Source organism: Aethina tumida, chromosome 1, assembly GCF_024364675.1.
Source record: "Aethina tumida isolate Nest 87 chromosome 1, icAetTumi1.1, whole genome shotgun sequence".
NCBI lineage: Eukaryota > Metazoa > Arthropoda > Insecta > Coleoptera > Nitidulidae > Aethina > Aethina tumida.
The window spans coordinates 56,925,538-56,948,173 of record NC_065435.1 but is presented as its reverse complement, the minus strand read 5'-3'; the positions used below and the strand labels follow the sequence as shown (position 1 = coordinate 56,948,173).

Genomic DNA, 22,636 nt, shown 5'->3' with positions numbered 1-22,636 from the left:
ATACGTCAAATATGACATTTCCTCGTTTACAGTCAAAAAGTCTGTCAAATGTTTAACGGTTGAAATTTTTTTTCATTGAGCATATTCGTCGGAAGTTTCCCGTTATCCGATGGCAAATCGACCCTCGTAGATCAATTAAGCAGCATTCCCCGACGTAGGATTAATTAATCTTTATTAATCCGATTCCTGGCTTGGTAGATTATCATAAATTTCAGTAATATGTATTTTAGTTGGGCCCTTCGGGAACCTGGAGCCCCCTCCGACGAAGTACACTCGTGGAAGTTCAATATCTGGCCGGTAGTGGTTGGGCCATAAACATACTGGCAACTTTACCAATTATCACATTTCTGAACCGTTCGAAACCGAAAATTAGACGCGGTTCGATGGCTCCGGCACTATCGCCAGATTTATTAGCTTTGTTTGATCCGAGATTTATGATTTGTATTGCAGTTTACTTTAATGGAGGGCAATATTAATTAATAAAAACTTGATCGGTCGTACGTGACTAACGTTTCGGAACAGATTGTAGCTGTAAAAATATTGTTATTACTTGTCTATAAAGAGAGCAAATAATAAAAATGTATAATATTTAATATCTAAATCTTGACTATAATTTTTTTATATAAAAGTTCAATGTGTATATAAGAAATTTTTCAAAAATCCATATTCAAATTTTTCTAATAAAGCTTCATTATAAGAGCCTATCTTGTCTAAAAATGAATGCTTGTATCTTATACGCAGTATTTATAACAAAAATCACTTACAATCAATTCAGCCGTGGTAGTTTAAGGAAGGGGATCTAGACCTGCCAATCTGCGACTTCTCCTAAGCGGTGGCGTTTGCTCTTTATTTCCTCGTTTCATTACTAGTAATATTTAATTATGTAAATTATATATATAAACCTTATATCAATGATAGCAAACATACTTCTGTAAAGGCCGTATCCCACTAGCAGGCAACATGTTATAATAAGTACCCACTTGTCCACCTGATCCATTTCAGCTCAATAGAGACTAACAAATAATATTTTTACTTACAAATTGATGTTGTTCGTTTCACAACCATGGTTTCCGTAAAATTTTTGTTTAAACGAAATTCGAATGCAACTGCGATGTTAATACCACAATTGAATACACGGATAATTTGATTTTTTTATTGGTAATTTTTGTGGAGTCAGTTAAAATTATTTTCATTTATTCAAGATAACACTATTTGTCACCATTTGCTATTAAATCAGTATACAATAAATACAGTACTGAAATGTATACTCTTATTGAGGATTTTGACATTTTGTAATTTTCGGGAACTCGTCCCTTTTTTTTAATTCGAAACTTAAAGTCTAAATGCATTTTTAAAGAATGCAATAAAATTTACATGTTCTAATTAATCAGCGATGACAAAAAAGGTTCATGAACATAACAATTTTAATTTATTAAGAATAATGTTATTAAGTTTCAGTAGTTAATTGGAGATATTTCTTCACAAATTTGAATTATCACATCCATGTATGTTTTCGATCACCCAGTGATTAAATATTTAAACATAAAATATAAATAATAAATTATCAAAAAATAATTCTTGGTTCTTTGTATTTTTTTAGTCATGCTCCAGATTTTTAAAATGTTGGTCATATTAGCGACCAATCTTAACCTAAAATAATCGTTTATAAAATTCCAATTTTTGAAGTGAAAACTTTTTTAGCCGCGTTGGGCACTTTTTGGTAGGGGAAAATCTTATGGGTTTGCGTTACCGACATGCTCGTTCATCAATTGTTCAAAGTTTGGTTAGCAACCAGGGAATCGTGTTGATAGTGACGCACGCGCAGTGTGTTGAACGCCTTAGACACGTTTTGGATGGATAAAATCTCGTATGTTCGCGTCACCGACATGCTTATAGCAGTATATCTGTAGCTATACACTTGACGTTTAGTGCTTGTATATTTTATAAGTGAAACTGAATGGATTCAGTGAAAAGTTTAATATGTATATACTGTGCATTGTTGATATAGTGTGCTTGTTTGATTATTATTTGAATGACCATGTTCAATGATCGAAAACTCAACAAAAAGTCTATAAATAGTGTTGAAAATAGTGATGACAATGACGCAAATAATTAACATAATGTTAAAAATCTAGTACATTGTATATTAATTTTTATTTCAATTAAATTGTATTTATATTTTGTCATGATTTTGTATAGCCCGTAATATATTTGAATAATAAAAAACCATGTAAACATGCATATAATTGTTGCTCGGAGTGTCAATAGATGTGAAAACCAGATTGATGTTGATAAATTTAATTCAAACATTATGTGTGAAGTTTTCACTTCTATCGGCAGTTTCTATAACTGCCAATTTTATTTTATTTTACAGATAAACTATGCTTTTTGTATTAATTAATTAATTAAAAATGTGTATTAAATAAATGGGATATACTGAATAAATAATATAATAAATCTGAAATTTATCAAATTATTATTTATAGGATAATTCTTTTTATAAATTAATCAATTAATTAAACTGAAATCATATATAACGTAAATTTTACAGAATTTTTGTTCTGTTCTTTTTTCTATTTAGATGGAACAAATTTGAAAATGACAAATGATTACTATAATTATATAAAAAAAATCAATCACAAACTTATATTTATAAATAGACAAATTCTTAAGAAAATAGTTTAGGTATTACCTCGTGATGGATCCACCTTATCGTGGTCCTGAGGCTCAGTACCACTCCACACACCAGTGATCGTGGGATCCAACCCCAATTCCAATCCCCCTCCCAAGGGAGATTCTGCGAGGTTTCCTCATTGGTTTTGTTCTCCCGAACTCAGTCGACAGAGGGCTGGCACCGTCGCCTGCCTTTTCTCCTCTGTGTTCAGCTCACCCACATATGCCCTGCATATATGTCATTTTTCGCTGACAACTTCACTACAGTGCTTCTTAACAAATATTAAACAACACACTCGATTGAAAATACAATAAGAAAATGTCTTAACCAAAAAACAACATCTTTTATGGACAGACAAATGGAAAAAATCAATAAGCTATATCCATTCTTGTTCTATAGGTAAATAAAAGATGAATTAATTGAATCATATAATGTCAGTATGTCTAGTAGAACAGTTAGACGTCGACTGAATGAACAAAACTTGCAAGGATATATTTTAGTAGAGAAACCATTTAGATCTAAAAAGAATATTCAAACAAGACTAAAAGTTTGCACAAAAATGTATTAATTATAATAATAATATATAATCCAAGGGTATTTTAAAGTGGTGAATGTTCAATAGCATAAGATCAGGTGGTAAAAAATACATTTATTGTCCTCTTAATAAAATTTTGAATTCCAGATACACTACAAAAACCTTGAAACATGGTGAAGGAAAAGTTTTGGTTTGGGGTTCGTTTCCTTGGTTATAACAAAAAATTAGTAAAATGGACCGTTTCATATATAGAGACATCATAATAGATGTAATGGAACCATTTGCCAATGACAATTTACTAGTTACATGGATTTTTAAGCATGATAATGCTGCATGCATGAAAAGTTGCTCAAAGTTGTTTAAAAGATACAAAAGTTCAATCCAATTGGAAATTATAACACCAAAAACCATGAAATTTACGTGTATTGTGGTTATTAATTGAAGAATTGTGTGAATTTAATTTCAAACGACCATTACCATTTATTGGAGCTTTGCCTCACCATTTACAGGTGGTTATAACGAACAATGGAACTCCAACAAAATATTAACATTTTTTTTAAAGTTGTATAATGTATAAATTATTTAATACATATACATATATTTTTTAAGTGTGTGTTATTTATGTTTATTTTGTTTTATATTTAATTATATTGACTAAGATGAATAATTGTAAAAAGAATATAGTGTCATAAAATAATATTTTCATCGTATTTAATTAGGGGTGTCCATTTTCTAAATAACATCAAATAATTATGTTTGCAATTTCTTTGGCCACCCCTGCATATATGTATGTGAGGTTAGGTTATATGTATATTTTCTCATTTCTAATGTGTTCATATTTACTACTTAATGTTTTATAGTTGTGATAAAGTTGTACAAATTTGTTGTGTTTAAATCTTAGGTATGTAGTTGAATATTATTTTATAATATTTTTATAAAACTTTGATAAGGGGTTTGTTGCTGTTTTTCTTGGATGAAAACCCTTTGAGATATAAATAATGGGGAATTATCTGTTATTATTATTATTATATTAAGTAATTTATACATTTACCTTTGTGGTACAAGTGCAATGTATTTTTACTTTAATAAGTCATTTACTTTTAATTAGCAGTGTAGTATATTTATATCTTTGCTAATTTATATATAAATTAGAACATGTTTTAATTTATTAAATCATCGGCAATCGCTTGATGGATAAGTAAAAGCATCGACATGCCAAAAAATTGATTATCGGTGCGACTATAGTAATAATAATTAATTAATGGAAGGAATTTTTAACAATTTTAATACTTCTGTCGCTTGTAATTTGAAGTTTTTAAATAATGTGGTAGGGAAATGATCCCAGACCGAAGAATTAAATAACAAGGAAAACTTTTACAATTTATGCGTGAAAATATAGTAGTAGTTATTTGAATTAAAATGTTGAGTATGTTCAAACGAAAAGTGGTGCAGTTTCGTTCCAGCTGAAACGACTGGGTTTAATGATTATAGCATCACAGGTAGGTAAGTAAGTGTTTCGATTGTACGAAATGTAATACAGCGCAGTATGTAATTCGGATGCAGTTGTCCAAGTGTTATTGTTTAGAGCAGTTTGGAGGCATTTCAGTTGTTGCACAAGTATAGTTCGACGGCACCAACCTCCGCCGTTCTCGGCGTGGAGGGCCGCCTCTGTGCCGCGCCGCCGCTCCACGTCTTCAGCGGGCACCGCTCCGCGACCGCCAGTCTAGCGCGAGAATTTCGCCATGCCGCTTCGCAACGTGGCCCGCAGCGGGCGCCCATAGGCACACCGGTATGTCGACGACGTCGCACGGCGGGGACGAGGCGGCCAACACGCCGCCGGAGACGCCCCTGAACACTCCGCCCGAGCCCGCCGATGACCTGGTGGACGTCGTCTCCGCGGAACCGCCGAGGACTGTTAAGCCGAAGCGGCCGGTGTCTTATCCGTGGGGTCCCGAGGCCCGGCTCGAGGTGCTCGAGCCGCCGCGGGGCTTCGACGCGACCGCGAAACGCAGCTCCGATCCGCCGAAGCCGGTCTCGGCATCGCACCAGAGGGCCAAGACTCAAGTGAAACCGTTCACGAAGGAGTCGCTCGAACGGCTGCAGAAAAAAACTGTGCAGTTGGTGCGCGAGTATGGGTTCCAGCCGCGGAGGAAGCTCAGCGTCGAGGATGGATCACGTCTTCCCGCTAAATACGAACCGTTCCCGCCGAAGCTCTACGGGAGACCGCTCGAGGAGATTGACAATTTCATCTATGATGAGGTTTGTCAAGTTGTTTCTTATTCTTGACACGATTATTGCAGGATTTCCGAATACGCTTATCGCTTCTTCTGTATCATCATATGTATTACTTTTGTCCACAGAAGAGTATTTGGCTGGAATTGATTTTTGACCCTTAACATTTAGCTATCTATAATAAAAATATCAATACCAACCCTCAATCTGTATTCTGGACACATGATTCTATTAACTTTTTTACATTATCTTCTTAGTTATATAATATTTAAGTATATGTATTAAATATAACAGTTTAGAACGGATAGAAGTAAAGGAAATTTAACTAAAAGGAACTTCTGTCAGTATCGAAGAGTTATTGCAACGTTTCATGATAAGTAATCTAATAACTTTTGTGAACTTCTTTTATTCAATTATTCGACAAATATTAAAGTTATATTAATTCGTCATCAAATAAAATTTTCGTATGAAGTATGAAGTTATTCAAAATAAACGAAATATTATAATAAAATAAATATTGTAGACAATAATTTTCATACGTAGCTACGAAAAATTATTTGGAACTATGATTTCAGTATTCAAAAATATAAATAAAACAATATAATTTTGTTTTATAATAAAATATTGTTGATCTTTGCAGGATATTTATATTTGTTATTAAATTGTCTTCTCAAGTTTTTGTCGTTGTGAACGAAAATTGATTTGTGTTTTAAACTGGGAAAATATAAAATTTTATATACTTTTCAGGAATTCGTTACTTATTTGCTATATGAAATTATTCAATTCAATATAACAATACTTATTATTAAATTGTCTTCTCACAATTTTGCTGTCGTGATTTAAAATTGATTTCTATTTTAAATTGGAAAAATATTTTTTAATTACATTTAAAAATTAAAATACATTTTCGAGAGGTTCGTTAGTACTTTCCTTTATGAAATTATTCAATTTCACATAAAATAAAAGAGCAATAAATATTATAAACAACAATAACTTCATACACAGTTACGAAAAATTATTTGGAACCATGATTTTAGTACTCAAAAATTTTTTTATAATAAAAAAATTTGTTAATCTTTTTAAAATAACATTATTTGTTATTAAATTGTCTTCTCACATTTTTGCTGTTATAAATTAAAATTGATTTGTATTTTAAATTGGGAAAATATTCTTTAATTACAATTATAAATAAAATTTTACACATTTTCAAAAAATTCGTGAATTTGAATAAAATTGTAAAAAGAATGGAATTTCGATATGTTGAATTTTTGGAGAGAACTCCTAATTCTTTCCGATGGATTTTGATTTGATTTTATTTGTGTTGTTGCGTTTAAGTGATAATTCGAAATTGCTCATTCTGTTAAACAAATATTCAAAAGAGAAAATTAACAAAATAATTAATATCAAAATTTTTCAATTTTATAGAGTGATCAGTTCAGTTCAGAAACGAAAATTAAGTTTTTTAGGTCAGTGATGTTATGTTCTTCTAGCGGCTATCTTATACACTGAAAACTATTTCCCACTTCTTTTCAGGACTACTTCTATTAATAATTTTTTTTTACAACTTTGGTTGACTACCTCCACTATTTGGGCCTGGTATATTTTATTTTCTAGTATATATATATATATATATATATATATATATATATATATATATGATCATGGGGAACTTAAATTACATTTAAAAGTAGTTTTTCCACAAAAATTATGAATATACATTTTTTTTTTATGAAATTTAATTTATATCCATTACAAAATTGGACGAAAAATCCAAATTTTATGAGGGTGTACCATTTTCAAATTCATTGTATATAAATATTAGATGTCTATGAAAATGTTCAATAATAAATTTATAATATTATATATATATATATATATATATATATATATATATATAAATATAAATATAAAATATATTTTTTTGGAAAGTAATGACTCGAAGTTTGACAGTAATTACATGATCATGGGGAACTTAAATTACATTTAAAAGTAGTTTTTCCACAAAAATTATGAATATACATTTTTTTTTATGAAATTTAATTTATATCCATTACAAAATTGGACGAAAAATCCAAATTTTATGAGGGTGTACCATTTTCAAATTCATTGTATATAAATATTAGATGTCTATGAAAATGTTCAATAATAAATTTAGCATAAATTAGAAGTTACTTTAATTAAGGAGAATAATGACAAAACACAAATTATTTATTCGCTGTACTTTAATATTCAAGGCAATATTAGTAATTTATTTAAGTTTAACCTTCTGCAGTAAGCTATGCGATAATAATATAATTAGCTATAGCAAATTAATTATTAACTGTATTGATTGCACTATAAACCACGTACACATTTTAAATCAGATCAATCATTTAATACTAATAATAATAAAGTCAGTAACGAAGCAGCGGGTTTTTCAATGCCCCGTTCTTAATTATTATTAAAAAAAGAGTTTAATTAAAGCGCGCCATAAATTATTCTTTGTGAGCTTAAAAGCAATACCTGTCTCAAGGTATGGGTAACATCGTCGAGATTTATGTGTCCTTGGCCGGGGAAAAAATGGTATTGATAAAGCAATTAAATATAATAGTACTCACTCTAAGAAAGTGTCTATTCGTTAGGTTTTCAATCAAATTTATGACGTACAAAACAAGCTCGAGGGAAATGATCGCATTTTTAACCAGTATCCTGCAAATATCACCTAAGGATTCGAGTATATTATTCCCGTTTCCTCGTATCACCCTCTTCTTTGGAAATTGAACACTTACCAACGACAGATCGTTTTATTATATTTTTTATGTTATGTTCCAGTTTATTTTATTATACTCACAGTCGTTTATCGTCTACACGTATTGCATATAGTAATTACATTTATTTTGGGTCGTAAATCCAAGCGGGTTTTCCATCCATTATGATACTAAACTTACCTAAAATTGATGGGTCCCGAAACTTAAACTAGTACATTAATTTAACCCTCTAAAACACTAATTCAAACTTTCACGATGCCGTCACGGCACACTTTGTTTATTGATTAAAAATTTCAGTTAGTTCGCAATGGCAAAATTAAAATCACACCTCCAACGAAACTTTAATTTTAGAACGTCTGTGAGTGAAGTTTTTTCATTTTTTTTGCTCCATTTTTATTTTCGCTTAAATCTGAAATGAAGTTTCCGTGGTTAATACTGAATAAAAGACTGAAGTGTTGATTTTCAATTTCGTTCTAAAGGCGATTTCGTTAAATATGTTGACGTAGCTTCTCTCTTTGGATAATCTCAATATCCTCAGTATGTTTCTATATATATTGTATACAGGGTCTTATGTTATGGAAAATTAATATTCTTTTAATTTACAAATTATGCATATTTTTCTCATTACTCATTTGGATGGGTTCTGCTGCGGTATTCTGGATACTTACTTTAATTTTCTGCAGAACACAATGGATTATCCGAAATTTCTTTAGATTAAAGACAGCAAATGTGATTTCAGAATGATATTATTCCAATTCATTTTTCAATTGCTTTTAGAGAAAAGTAATAAACATTTCCATATAAATGAAAAGAACGAATCTGAATTACAACTTGTAATATCGTTTTATATAAATCCATTCGAATTTTTGAGGATATTTAAAAACGTTACTATAGTACTATAAAAATAACGAGGAGCTGCAGCTATGAATTAATCAAAAAATGACAATGAGGGTGTTCTAGAATTCGAAAATTTGAAGATATCATGTCTGACTAGAAATGAAAGAAGGGCCAGTTTGAACATGTTTTGTACTTTTGTCTTATGTTTTTATTCAATAAATAAGTAATAAGTAGACAGATAAATGTATTAAAAACGAATAATTTTTCTTATCTATCTTATTTATTATCACTTTTTGGCTTATTTTGAGCCATACCTCTTTACATATCCTGTATGTTTTATTTTTAAAGTCGTCGTAAGGGAAATTTAATTAAAAAACTGTCGAGAATATAGAACACGCCTTTACGTTTTGGGCCTAAACTTTTAGGAACACTGTCTTCGACTTTCATTATCTTGTTTTCTTATTCATTATAGATTATAATGAAGATTTAAGGGAATTTTCCAAACGAAAAGTTAATTCTTTAAGACAACTTTTAATTGACATTTGAAATCGTAAAGTATAACCTCGGGCATTCCTAAATAATTAAGGGGATGGAATTTTTCGGAAAGTAATTAATTCTAAAGAGTAAACAGATAAAAAGAAATAACCGCAGAATTAATGAAGACGCTGAGGAAACCTAATTTAATTCGGTATTTTTGGGTCATTGTGAGATAAACAGGCAAAAAATGTTGAGACAGATATTTTAACGTCCATTTGGGAAATTAAATTTACATAACATTTCGCAGAGGTGTCTGGAGAAATTAGAATGGAAATTATATAAAATTCATTGGAGACAAGAGCATCGATTGGTTTTCCGTGATACAAACAAACAATGAAAAGATTCGTCGCTGGATCCAGTCATGAAAGAAAATAAAAAAGTACGCCTTGCAGTAATGGAAAATCCACGTGTTGCCTGCCGTCTGTTCTAGAATTTGTATGAAAGCCGAGCAATTTATAATGAAAATATTAAATGCTGTAATACGAGACATTCCATAAAATTTAAATAGAGAAACGTAGTTGGCTGATACAACGTCTACTTGTGTTTTTCATTTTAAAAATTTAAAGAACTTGATGAATTAGAGAATTTAAATATTCAAGAACGAAATAAGTAGTATTCTTTTCAATGTCATCCGACAACGATAAAAGTTTATTAAGGTTTTTTTGTGAAAAAGGTATCAATTTTCAGATCCAATTGTAGTTTTCAATTTTATTTGTTAAACTCATTAGAAAAATATATATTTTTTTTTAAACTTTCTACAACAAATTTATTAAATGCAGTATTCTTTTCATTAATAGACTTTTATACATTGTAGTTTTATGAAAGTTGATATTTTAAAAATCAGATTTTAGAAATTTGATAATGACTAAATGTTAGTTCTTTAATCAAGTTAATTTAAATGAGTAGGTTTAACGATTAATTTATTTTAGTCTGTTAGCATGTTCCTTCTGGATTGAACCAAGAATAATATATCAAAAATTTAATTCTTATTTTCAATTTTATCTGTTTCACTGATTGTTGAACATATGAGAAAAATATATTTTTTAAAATTTACTGCTATAAATTTATTAATTACAATATTTTTTATATTCATACAAGTTTTGTTAATGAAAAATAATTAACATTTTTCTTATATTTATTCAACTACTCTTTATAAATGTTAATATTTTAAAAATGAAAAAAAAAAATATATATTTTTTAAAATTTTCTGTTATAAATTTATTAATTGCAATATTTTTTTCATTCATACTAGTTGTTTTAATTAAAAATAATAAACATTTTTTTATATTTATTCAACTAGTCTTTATAAATGTTAATATTTTAAAAATGAAAAAACAAATTTAAATAATTATGACAACGAAACAAGTCTTAATTTTAGATATTTGGAAAACAAACATTTAGCAACAAAATTTTTTTGACATAAAAAATATAAATCTATAAATAATATAGTCAGTTTTTTATTTTAAATATAAATCATAATAGCATATCGGAATAAAGTCAAGTTTTCCATAAATACAGTAGTGGACATAATTATAGCAAATTCTAATTTTATTCTTTAAAAAATTGCGTATTTTCTTTTTTTTCAATAGAAAAAATTATAGCAATTTTTTTATTGAATTTTATGATCTTTCATTACTCTCTGTAAATTTAAATCGATTATTTACTAGCAGTTTTTTGCTTATAATAATTCATTCGCCGAAGTGAAACTGTAAGAAAAATTATAATTCAATGTTACCAACACCAAAATAAATTTCCCGTATAATTAAAAAATGTGGGAAAACTGGTCAAGTAGTAGCTACGAAAAATTTTTGTCTTTGTTGAAAAACTTGAAAATCGATAACTGGATAATTCGAATGTTAAAAAATAATCCACTCTTATTGTCAACTAAAATTGAAGCCAACTTGGAGAAAATGGGACTTGCTGAAATTAGTTCAAGGATTGCGTCCAAACCTACAAGAGAAATCCTGTTTTTTTGTAGGTTTGAAGTAATGACGAGGTTAATTTTAATTAATAAAAAAATTATGATTCTGTTTTTGTTAAACATTCTACGGGGACAAAATTACAGACAAATTTGTTACATCTACAGTAAAACCTAATGGAGATTCAATTATGCTATGAGAATCCTTCAATTTTTCAATGTATTTCAACATGAAAACGACCCCAAACACAAATCCAAAATTGTGAACTATTGGTTAAAAGATCATAGAAAATATGGGGGATTACATTTATAACTAAATTCGACATAAAAATTTCATAAATTTAAACCGAACTAGAGACAACAATTCAAGAAACTTGAAGGAATCAAGGAACTTATCGAATATTCGGAAAGTGGTCAAGTCTATGCCACAGAGATAGACCAAAATTATAAAACAAAAAGGATATTATACACACTGTTAATGTTAAATTAAGTAACATAGATTTAGTCAGTAAAAATCCATTTCAAAATTATGGTTGATGTAATTTATGTCCAGATCAATTCTGAAAAATATACATAACATTTTAGTTACATTAACATTAAGTTTTTATAATATTGCATAAAATAACAATAATAAATTAGTATTGTTTTAACAATTCACGTTAAATAAAAGAATTATGGCTAAAATATTTAACATTTTAAAATGTAGCTATAATAATGACCACTACTGTACGTGTCAGCCTTTTTATACGAATCTAAATTCTATACATTATAATATTGATATAAATAGTTTCATTCATCCGACTTAACAATAAAAAATTTTCCTTTTCACACACGATAAGAATAGTTGTGGTCAAATACGGTCGACGAATCGTACCCCAAAACTCTCCGGCGCTGTTTGTTTCAAGATTTTCGCGTTTTCGTGTTGTAAACGTATCGACTTTCCCCCTTTCCGTCTCCGCCGCCATGTAAAGCAGTTTTCTACTTTATATGCTTCATTTCTCGTGCTTGGCGGCCATTCATCAAACGAACGCGCGGCGAAAAGTTTTTATTTCGTGGAACGAACCCGTGCCCCGACCATATTTAAATGTTTCGGTGAATTTTTAAAGACGCAAATTGATTTGCGGTGCGGTTCATTCACTTTCACGCCCGCAAGATTTCCCAATCGCACGTCGGACCTATGGAACGCTTCCCCTTCCGCAAAACCTATCTATCCCGCTGAATTAAGGATATCTTTTTTTATATATCGCGTCGCATTTTCGGAGCGGCATCTTTGCTGCATTGTTCCCCGATATTTACCTTGAAATAAGAACTCGCTTTTGACATGATAAATGAATTTCCTTGTGTTATTAAGCTTTTCACGGAGCTGAATTAAAATTCCTCCATGGAAATTATCCCCACGGTCGTGGTTTAATCGCATAATAATAAGATACCATCACTTGGGTTTTCAGCGTTCAATGGAAAATGCCAGTTTAATCACGAAAATGTTTATTAAAATATTTAATCGAGAAACTGAACTACGATTGTTTTTGTTTTGCTGGGATTTTATTTCGTCTATTTCGAATGGATTCAATTAATTTCGAATTTAATTTGTAATTGCTTTTTGCGAGGGCGGTTTTTTAAAATAATCCAGTAGCAGGTTAATTCAACAGAAGAATGGGTATTTGTACGAATAATTGCGGTAATTCGATTTACGCAGTATTCGTAATTAGAAATCTCTACTGCAGCTATTATTTAACCATTATTTAGATATATAAATATACAGTAGTGGTCTTTTATTTATTGTGAACTGTATATAAATTTACTATTTTTGTTTTATATTGTATTATAGAAACTACAATATCCTTATTCTATAATAGGTGGGCCAACCTGAGGCTCACAAGCCACAAGCGACTCTTTGAAGGATTATTTGTGGCTCTCGTTAAATGTACCCGAGTTCAATCAAGAATTATCAAGAGAAGTGAAATAAATGTGTTTAATTTTTAATATTTAAATTCAATACACATATTTTGTACTTTTATTTATATGTTTTCAATAAATATGATCTCTGTAAAAAAATTTTGCATAGCTTTTAAATACGTTTTGGCCACCCCTGTTCTATAAAATGTTACATACAGTGTCGGACAAAATTAAAGCGACTATCTTAATATTATTAATTAATATATTAAATAAAATGTTTAAAAACTAAATTATAAAACATTTATTTATGTCCGCTACTTTATTTCTATTAGTTCATTTATATTCTACACATTTTTCACGTTTAGTAGAAGAGAAACTGTTTTTATTTATTATTTTTAAAAACCAATAAAATATACGCTATAAAATTAAAATGAATATTTTTCAGTCGTATTTTTATCATTCACACATGAATATTGTGTTTACATTAAGAACAACGCCTCGTGGTAAATATTTGTGGGAAAATTTAAAAAATAAAATTATTGAGGCCTATAATTCAGGATCGCAAAAAGTTATAAGCGAGCCGTTTGTGGTATCAAAAACAATTTAAAAAGTTTCGAGTTCATGGAAATGTGAATAATCGAAGACGATTTGGGTTAATTAAAAAAACCTCCAGAGTATTAGATGGTCGCATAAAAATGCATATTAGAAATAATTCAAGGATGTTCGCAACTCAAAATTTAAGAGATTTAGGAGATGAATCAATTAGTTTTTAGGATAATTCAGCCTCGATTAATGGAGGCATGGCTGTTAGGAAGACGTCTAGCAAACTCTGTCATTCAAAAAAGAATTGAGAAGGAAGACTTCTTTTCGCATCGGACTGGATAGCAAGATATTGAAAAAAAATACTGTTTTCGGATGAATCAATGTTTAATATTTTCGGAATTGATGGTGGACAGTTTGTTCGTCGCCCTAAAAACAATAGACTTCATCCAAAATATGTTACAACAACTGTTAAACATGGAGGTCGCAGTGTTATGGTTTGGGGTTGTTTTTCCACTTATGAAAAATGGCCCGATACTGTATATTTTTTCTGAATTGAAGTATCCCCATAACATAATTGAACAGCCATCATGTTTCACTGTGGGTATAACAAACTTATTGTGTAGGTTTGCTCTGTAGGTTGTTTAACATAAGTATAATTTTTTTATAAATTAAATTTATCGTCACTAAAAACTTCCACTATTCTGTGATCTCTTGAATGTAATCCTAAGCAAATTAAAATTGGAATTTTCCATTTTTAGTAGATACTAAGCTTTTTCTAGATCTCGGGGTCAAACGAACCCCCATCCACTAAATATCTTCTCGAAGTCCCTGAGATAATTTCAGCCGGTACCAATTTCTCCAACTTGGCTTTAATTTTAGTAGAAAATAAGATTGGATTGGATTTTGACATTCGAATTATCCAGTTATCAATTTTTTAAACCATCTCATCTTGTTTCTCTTGATCTTGGTAACGCTGAATTATAATTTTTCTTGCAGTTTCACATCGACCAATGATGAAAAAATTATAATAAGCAAAGAACATCTCTATAATCTCTTCTCTCGGTATTTTCCGATTTACGACATTGCTTATTACTACCTACTATTTAGCCATAAAATTAGCTTGTTACAAGGAGCTTTTTATAAAATAAAGTATTTTTCTTATTTTTGGTTAAGAGTTGTAGTTTATTTGAAAATATTTTTAAATTATACAACAATCATTAACAAATTGTGTGACTAATTTGAAATGAAAATAACTTATTTATTATTCAATTTTAAGGAATGTGAGATTAGATTAAGCTATCTAAATTGCGAAATAAAATGTAAAAAATATTTAAAAATATTAGATACTGACTTAACATTAGTTTTAACAAAAATATCTTTAAAAGTTTAGGGCGTCACCAATTGGTTGATTTCGGATAAAAGTTGTAAAGCAATGGTTATTATTGTCTTTGATGTTAAATGATCAGCACTGAGTTCAAATCTTAACGCCTTTGGTAAATGAAATTAATAAAATATATTTTGATAATTTTGATATTGTATCATCTTCATACAGATGTATACAGATGTTAGATACAAAGAAGAAATATTTCGGTTATCAAAAAATCTGTAATTAATTGTATATATATATATATATATATATATATATATATATATATTTCGTACATTGTTACGAAATGTTAATGTTGCATAAATTTTTTATTAAAATCCACAGTCCTAATACGAAAGTGCGGAATAAGAAGAATTTATTCTAAAATAAATATGGCGATGTGGAAAATGTAAAATGTTAAATATTAAACTGGAACTGCTCGTGACAAACATTGTGTCGTATGAAATTCAAACACTCGGCACGAACAATGCTCGTACGTAGACGTTTCCAGTTTTCAGATGCGATTTTCCTCGTCGTGCAGATTACAAATGGCCACAGATTATTAAAAAATAATATCCCGGTTGGTCTAGCCATTTTTTAATTATACTCCAAGATAGCAAGAATTGTAACGCTGAGGTCAAATAATTTATACGTTTTTAAGCGAAATGAAACTGGAATATTTAATAATTTTTAAGTACTTCACGATGCTTTAAAAATTATACTCCTAACGAAAATTATGATGTTACCTAATATTGTAAATAAATATGAATAATAAATAATAATAATTAGAATTTATTAGAATAGTTTCTCTTCAAATAATACTCCGTAATAAATAAATGATGTAGTTAAACGGAAAGATAAACATTACTTGAGGTTGTTGACAGGGACTTACGTTTTTTCATTAATGCAATTAGGTGACATTTCATTTTGTGCTAATAGATAGTAATTTATCATTTAAATGAATGGCACTTCGCAGAGGATATTTTTAGTGCTTCCCTTTGTACGTGCAAATTTCCTAATAAAACTCGTACCGCAGTGCAATCCGATACAGACCACCACCATTAGAAACGGTGATGGTGCACATTTTTCTTCTCGCGTTTCCCCGCTCAAATACGCATTTTCTTATATAATAAAAAAAATAAAATGTAAAAAATGTGGGGTTCGATTCGGGCAATTTGCATTTGCAACTACACCCATCCATTTCTCTTCGCCACCGTCTACATACAGAGCCGCTAATGGACAATTAATGCGTCAGTAAAAGCGTCAGATAATACATTCGTCGATGAACTGGAAGTGCTCTCAATTAGCTCGGTCAGGTCGTGATTGATCGAGTTCGCGTCCAAGGAAATCAGCAGGTGGAAGTTTCACGATACTTTATTTACCTGTTTCGCCGCTTTACTTCAAACTATTTACTTAATATTATATCTCAATAACTGCGCCCAATAACTTAATAATTTATTTTATGTTAAAAGTCAATTTAATTTCTTTTTACTCCTAAACATACGGTGGTGACCAGAGAAATTAGAAAATACATGTTTCTAATTAAATGGTATCAAATATTTTATTTAAATTAATTATACAATTATTCACTTTGTACATAAGTCAAAATAATTTGTACCGAAATTTTATCAACATAAATATGCAATATGGCCGGTCAAAGAAATAGCACACATTTAAAAATGCTTTATATTTTTATTAAATAATTTATACATCACTTTAAAAAGATTGTTAATATTTTATTGTAAACGGCGAGGAATAGATTGAGTGAGATATCGACAATGGTTGTTTGAAATTAAATTCCAGGTTTTTGGTGTTTTAATCGAGACTTCATGACGTTCCATTAATTTTCAACTGGATTTATATCGGGATTTTACCCTGGCCAATAGGAAACTTCATCATGATTATCTTTGAACCAATTTTACACAACTTTGGATGCATCCGTTGGGTTATCATCATGCATAAGATTCCATGTAACTGATAAATTATCATTGACAAATAGTTTCATTACGTTTATCATGACAAACTGGGGTCCAAACTTTTATTTGGAAGACGATGAACGATCTTCTGCTCCTATTCTGTTGAACGTATATTCGTCACTCCAAAGTAATCTTCCCTAGAATTCTGGAGGATAATTAATAGTATTAATAATAATTTTTAATACCAATAGTTACTTTACTGAAATACGTTCTTTCCAGTTTTGTTCATTCAGTCGACATTTGATTGCTCTACTAGACTCAATTAATTCTGTTTTTATTTGCCTGAAAGGCAAAAAAGGATTTCGTTAACTGATTGTTCCAATTTGTCTGTCTAAAAAAGGGGTTATTTTTTAGTTATATCGTTTTTTATTGTACTTTCATTATATTTGTTACTAACATTGTAAACCATTTTTGGGAGCATCTTAAGCTTTTAAGAAATAAATCCTACTAATAAATTTTTACTATTAAGAGTGTTGTTAAATAGTGCTTATATAAATATATAAATATATTTGAATGTGTAATCTTTTTGATCAACCAAATCATACTAAAGTAATATTTTCGTCGTTTTTAAGATGTGTAACAAAAAAAATCTATGTAATATTGAAATATGCACTTTCTGGATAAATTTTGAATGAAATCATTTTATGATTTAAAATTTTTATTTAAAATGCTGACCTTTAAAAACTGGTATTTCATATGTTGAATTTATTGACTAATTATTTTTGTAAAACTCATAAAAAAATGTCCATAAAGAATTTAATATATAAATAAATAATTATTGAAAATATAATAAATTAAATTTTATTATTTACATAAATGAAAATTTATGGTTGATTCTAAAATGGTACTTGAAACTATGAATATATAACAAGTACTTAATGGACTTAAAAAATTAATTTTAAATTCCACCGAATTTATTTTTATTTCTTTTATATAATGTAATAAAAGTCCATGTTAATTTTAAGTAAGTTAACTAATAAATAAATCACCATATTTTTGAATTTTATTTTTGAATTAGTAAATTTTAAACTGATTATATTTCTTTGATTGTTTTATTATTTCTAACAAAAAATATGATTTTTAAGGAAATAATATAATAAAATTATATTTGTGAAAATTATTTTCAATAGCTGCAACATAGGTTCAGTCGATGTTTACGTAAAAAACTTATTTATTAAATTAACACAACTATTTTTAGTTACAGGATCCTCAAATAAATTATATGACCGCAGTATAAATGATTAAATTCGGTGCCAGGGTAAATAATGTTCGTTCCTTGTGATTAACTGCAAGACAGAATAATTTACGGCAATAATAAAAACGGTACAACGCTAAACAAATTTTACGCATCGAATCGTATAAATAAAAGATCATCGTATCCATGGGTTGTAGAATGAACACATACGCGCTAAAAGCTCGTCAAGATCAACAATTTGGCAAGTGCGAACCGTTTTACTGAATGCCAGACCAATATTGTAACGCCGAGGCCGTTCCATACATTCATTACCTTAACAAGCGGGTGGATTTTGGTGTACGTAACATGGTAGTTGGCATGTTTGACTAGATTAAGTGTCATGTAATTCACTGTACATTCAATTTGCAATTTCGTACCTAATGTATTTTCGCCGTTAACAAACGGCCGATTTAATAATAATCGGTTGCCAAACGAGGCGGCGGTCAAAGGGACAGTCCCAATTATTTGGGTATCTTGTCACCTAAAAATATATTTTCTTCAGTTAAATGTATAAGAATCTCTAGATATAATAGATTAAGTGAATAGTTTGAATTTCTTGGATTAAGTAATTAAATATAACAAAATTTTAACATTTTTCTAGCTAAGTTTAGTTATACTAAATTTGGAGTATTTTAACCATGAGCGTTTGACAACGTTGTTTCATACCTAAAATTTCGTTCTTATGACATCCTGATCAATATCCTGTCAAATTTCTATGATATTTTACTTTAATTGTTTTAAAGTATTTAATAGTAGTTGAAATAGAGCGAAATTTAATCGACTTCTACAATATGTTGTAGTCAATAAGGGACCTATTGTCCTGTCTTGTTGTGATGATCATTTTAATCATTTAATTAATTTCATTAACGGAACACTTGCTAAAAGACGTTTAAAATCAACATTAGAATTTGAAGGATGTCTTCTTATGGTTGAAATTGAAACACTCATGTCTATAGCAGTTTGTAGAGAGCATCTTGAGGAAGTTTTGTTGATGTGTAAGTTTACTAATTTTTCCTATCCGAGGGGAATCTTCTACAAATCCTTATTATTTAAGTTTGAGATCAAAGGATAGTCAGTATTCTGTTCTATGGGATTTAAATTAGATATCTTGAAGCAAAATTAAAATCTAAAAGTCTTCTTCTCATAGTTGAGATTCACTTCTGTAGAATTTTGTAGCTGGCACCTTAAGAGAGATTCTCTTTCAAGAGAAACAGATAATATTCGGTTCTATTTGGGTATGGACTTACTAGAACTTTCTTTCCAGGACTATTTTTCTATAGATCCTGTTTGTCTGTGTGTTGAAGGAAGCCAAGAAACACAGTGTTTCACAACTTCTTCAGCATACAGTCGATTCACGTTTAGCTTTTACCTTCCCATTTGGTGATGCATAAAAATGTTTAACTCTCGAAGTATACTAAATTTGGGTTAATTTTTGGAATAAAATACGCTCTATAAAAAAAGTGAACAAATAATTTTTGTTAGTTTCATGTTTTATTATAAAATACTCGTTCATCTTTATTAGACGACGCACTCTAACTTTTTAAGAGCAGTCGATTTATTCTGTGAAAATAATTTAACTGTTTGGCAAAGTAAATCGTGAACCAACAACCACAGTTACATAAATAAAGTAATATTTAATTTTAATCAGTAATTTGTCACTTTAAATTCGATCACGGAACACGTTAATCAAACATTCGGGGGTATTACGTGACGCATTTGGAAAACGCAATTTTTTGCGCCGACGGGACCAATCAAACCCCAAACCATTTCCGGTCGAGCAATCATTCCGACGCAAAACAAATCATTTTTGGCGTACCAAGGCTCAGTACAATTAATACCTCGTCCACCTAACAGCGCGTCGGATGAATTTTATTTACAGAGGAAGCGGAAATAATCATGCCGAACACACCCCATTATGATTTACAAATATAGACACACGTATTGATTATGCATATTCTCTCTGAGATTGGATAGTGTATACACATTATCGCCGATTCATTGACATTTTTCAGTTACCACAAACCCATCGATCGTACTATAAAAATAGCGGCGGAACTTCGCAGGCTAATTTAAACAATTGTGAATGGGAGTTTGAATCCGACAATTAATGTATTTGAGCCGTGTTATCTGCGGAATATCAAACATTTTCTAAACATATCCTCTTAACATCGATTCAAATTTACAAAGAGCTTTGCTGCAGTGAAATAAAGTACTTACATGCAAAGTTTTCCTTCCACCTTATTTTTTTTCTTTTTTGATTTGAATATAAATTTTGAGCAACGCCTTTTTATATAACACGCAATCTTGACAACTAAATAAATTGTATTATTACTGCTTTTACATTTGTTCACGGACTATGTACATAAACGGAATATTCAATTCTAACAGTTTCACGCAAAAAGCTCAACTGTAGCCGCAGGTTACCACTGAATACCGTGCCATAATATGATATTTCTTTAAAAAAACATTGGTGCGTTTTTCTAACTTCCAACTTTTATGGGAGGGAAATAAGAACGGATTTTAACAGACGCTGATCAAAGTGAATGTTTTAATACTCTTATGAATTGAAGCATGCTAATTTCTTTACAAGCAGAATAAATGTTTCAAAAGCAATTTTTCTATTCAGTTTTATATGTTTTTACCAGGATTTCATTTTGAATATTTTATTCCTTTATTTCTTTTCTTTAATATTAAATTCAGTATATTGTTTTAAGGGTGCACTTCATTTTTCTATTCATAAATGTAGGTTTTAAGATGAAATTTTAGTTTTAATAAATAAATAAATAAATAATATGTGCTATAAAATTATAAATTCTCCATATAAATAGTATAACTGTCAAGTATCATAAATTTTATTAAAGTACAAATAATTTTAGAGATATATTGTTGTAAAAATTGTTTAAAATTATTTTATAGAGAATTGAAGTCAAATTATTATTTGAAAAGTTTTTTGAAAGTTCAAAAATGAAAATATTTGCCGTAATCTGCGAATTAATATATATGTTTGTCAGGATTTTATTTCATATTAAATATTTTATTTCTTTCCTTTAATATTAAATTCTGGATATTGTTTTAAGGAAGCACATGATTTTACAATTCATATTTGGAGACTTTAAGATGGCATCTCTTTAAATATATCCTTACAGTAGAGTCAAACTTAAGAATCTCTGCATAATTTTAATAAACAATGAATTATCGGTCACAAAAATAAGAATAATACTAGACATATAAAATTAAAAAAAAAAAGAAAAAGAAAAACCATTCTTGCGCATTTTATAGAGATCAAAATACTGTTTTGTATTTCTTTGTATTTGACATCAAGATCTGTTTTTGGCTTTCCCAAATACATTACCAAAATGAGTCTCAATAAACAATGTAATCTTCTACACAAATTAAATAAAATTAAATTAATAACAGAATTTTTAAACCAGTAATAAAACTAACATCACCAAATTCCTTGGTAGATTAATAAAACAAAATTAATTAAAATTAAAAAAAAAAGCAGTAAGTTAATGTATCCAATCAGTACTTGGTTGGTCAAAGCTTCTCCAAATTTAGAGGTTTCAATTGTAAATTTGTCTTTGAAGTCGGTGTCATATGTGTTCAATTAAATTGTGAGTAATGTCATTTTTCAGTGCCAAATGTAAAGATTGTCGGCTATAAAAACAAAATGTGATCCAAGTCTCCAAGAAGTCTGTATGTAGAGAATTTTCGACTTATTCTAGAAGAAATAATCCGAAAAAGGTCTTTTGATTGTAGCTCGTTGTCATCCAGTACCATCTTATATGTTGGAATTACCAGTACTCCTGCATGAGACGTTGTCGTGTTCAAAATTGTAATTATGGAGGTAAAATCTTCATAAGAAAATTTTCCTTTATGTCTCATTGTACGGTGCTAAAAACTGATAAATGAAGAGTGAATCGAATAAAAAGTTCATCTATAAAATTCGCTTTTGGAAATAAAAATTTTACAAGAAATATAATAAGTAAAGTAAATTTAAAATACTGACTACCCGAAACTGCAAATATTTAAATAATATTACTCAAAATAAACTATATCGATATTTAATCTAGGAAATTAATATTATCCATGTGTGATTAGTATTAAGTTTACAAATTGCTTATTTAGTTATTGCATCATT

General features: G+C 29.3%; 1 long non-coding RNA gene across 1 annotated transcript; it reads right to left on the bottom strand.

Annotated features, from left to right (window-relative positions):
• Nucleotides 1-573: 573 nt before the first annotated feature.
• Nucleotides 574-1,090, bottom strand: LOC109597451 (uncharacterized). The gene is made up of 3 exons (XR_002191429.2): nucleotides 928-1,090; nucleotides 765-865; nucleotides 574-710 (listed from the first exon to the last, which is right to left on the bottom strand). It is a non-coding gene; the product is annotated as an uncharacterized LOC109597451 (long non-coding RNA).
• Between the last annotated feature and the right edge of the window lie 21,546 nt (nucleotides 1,091-22,636).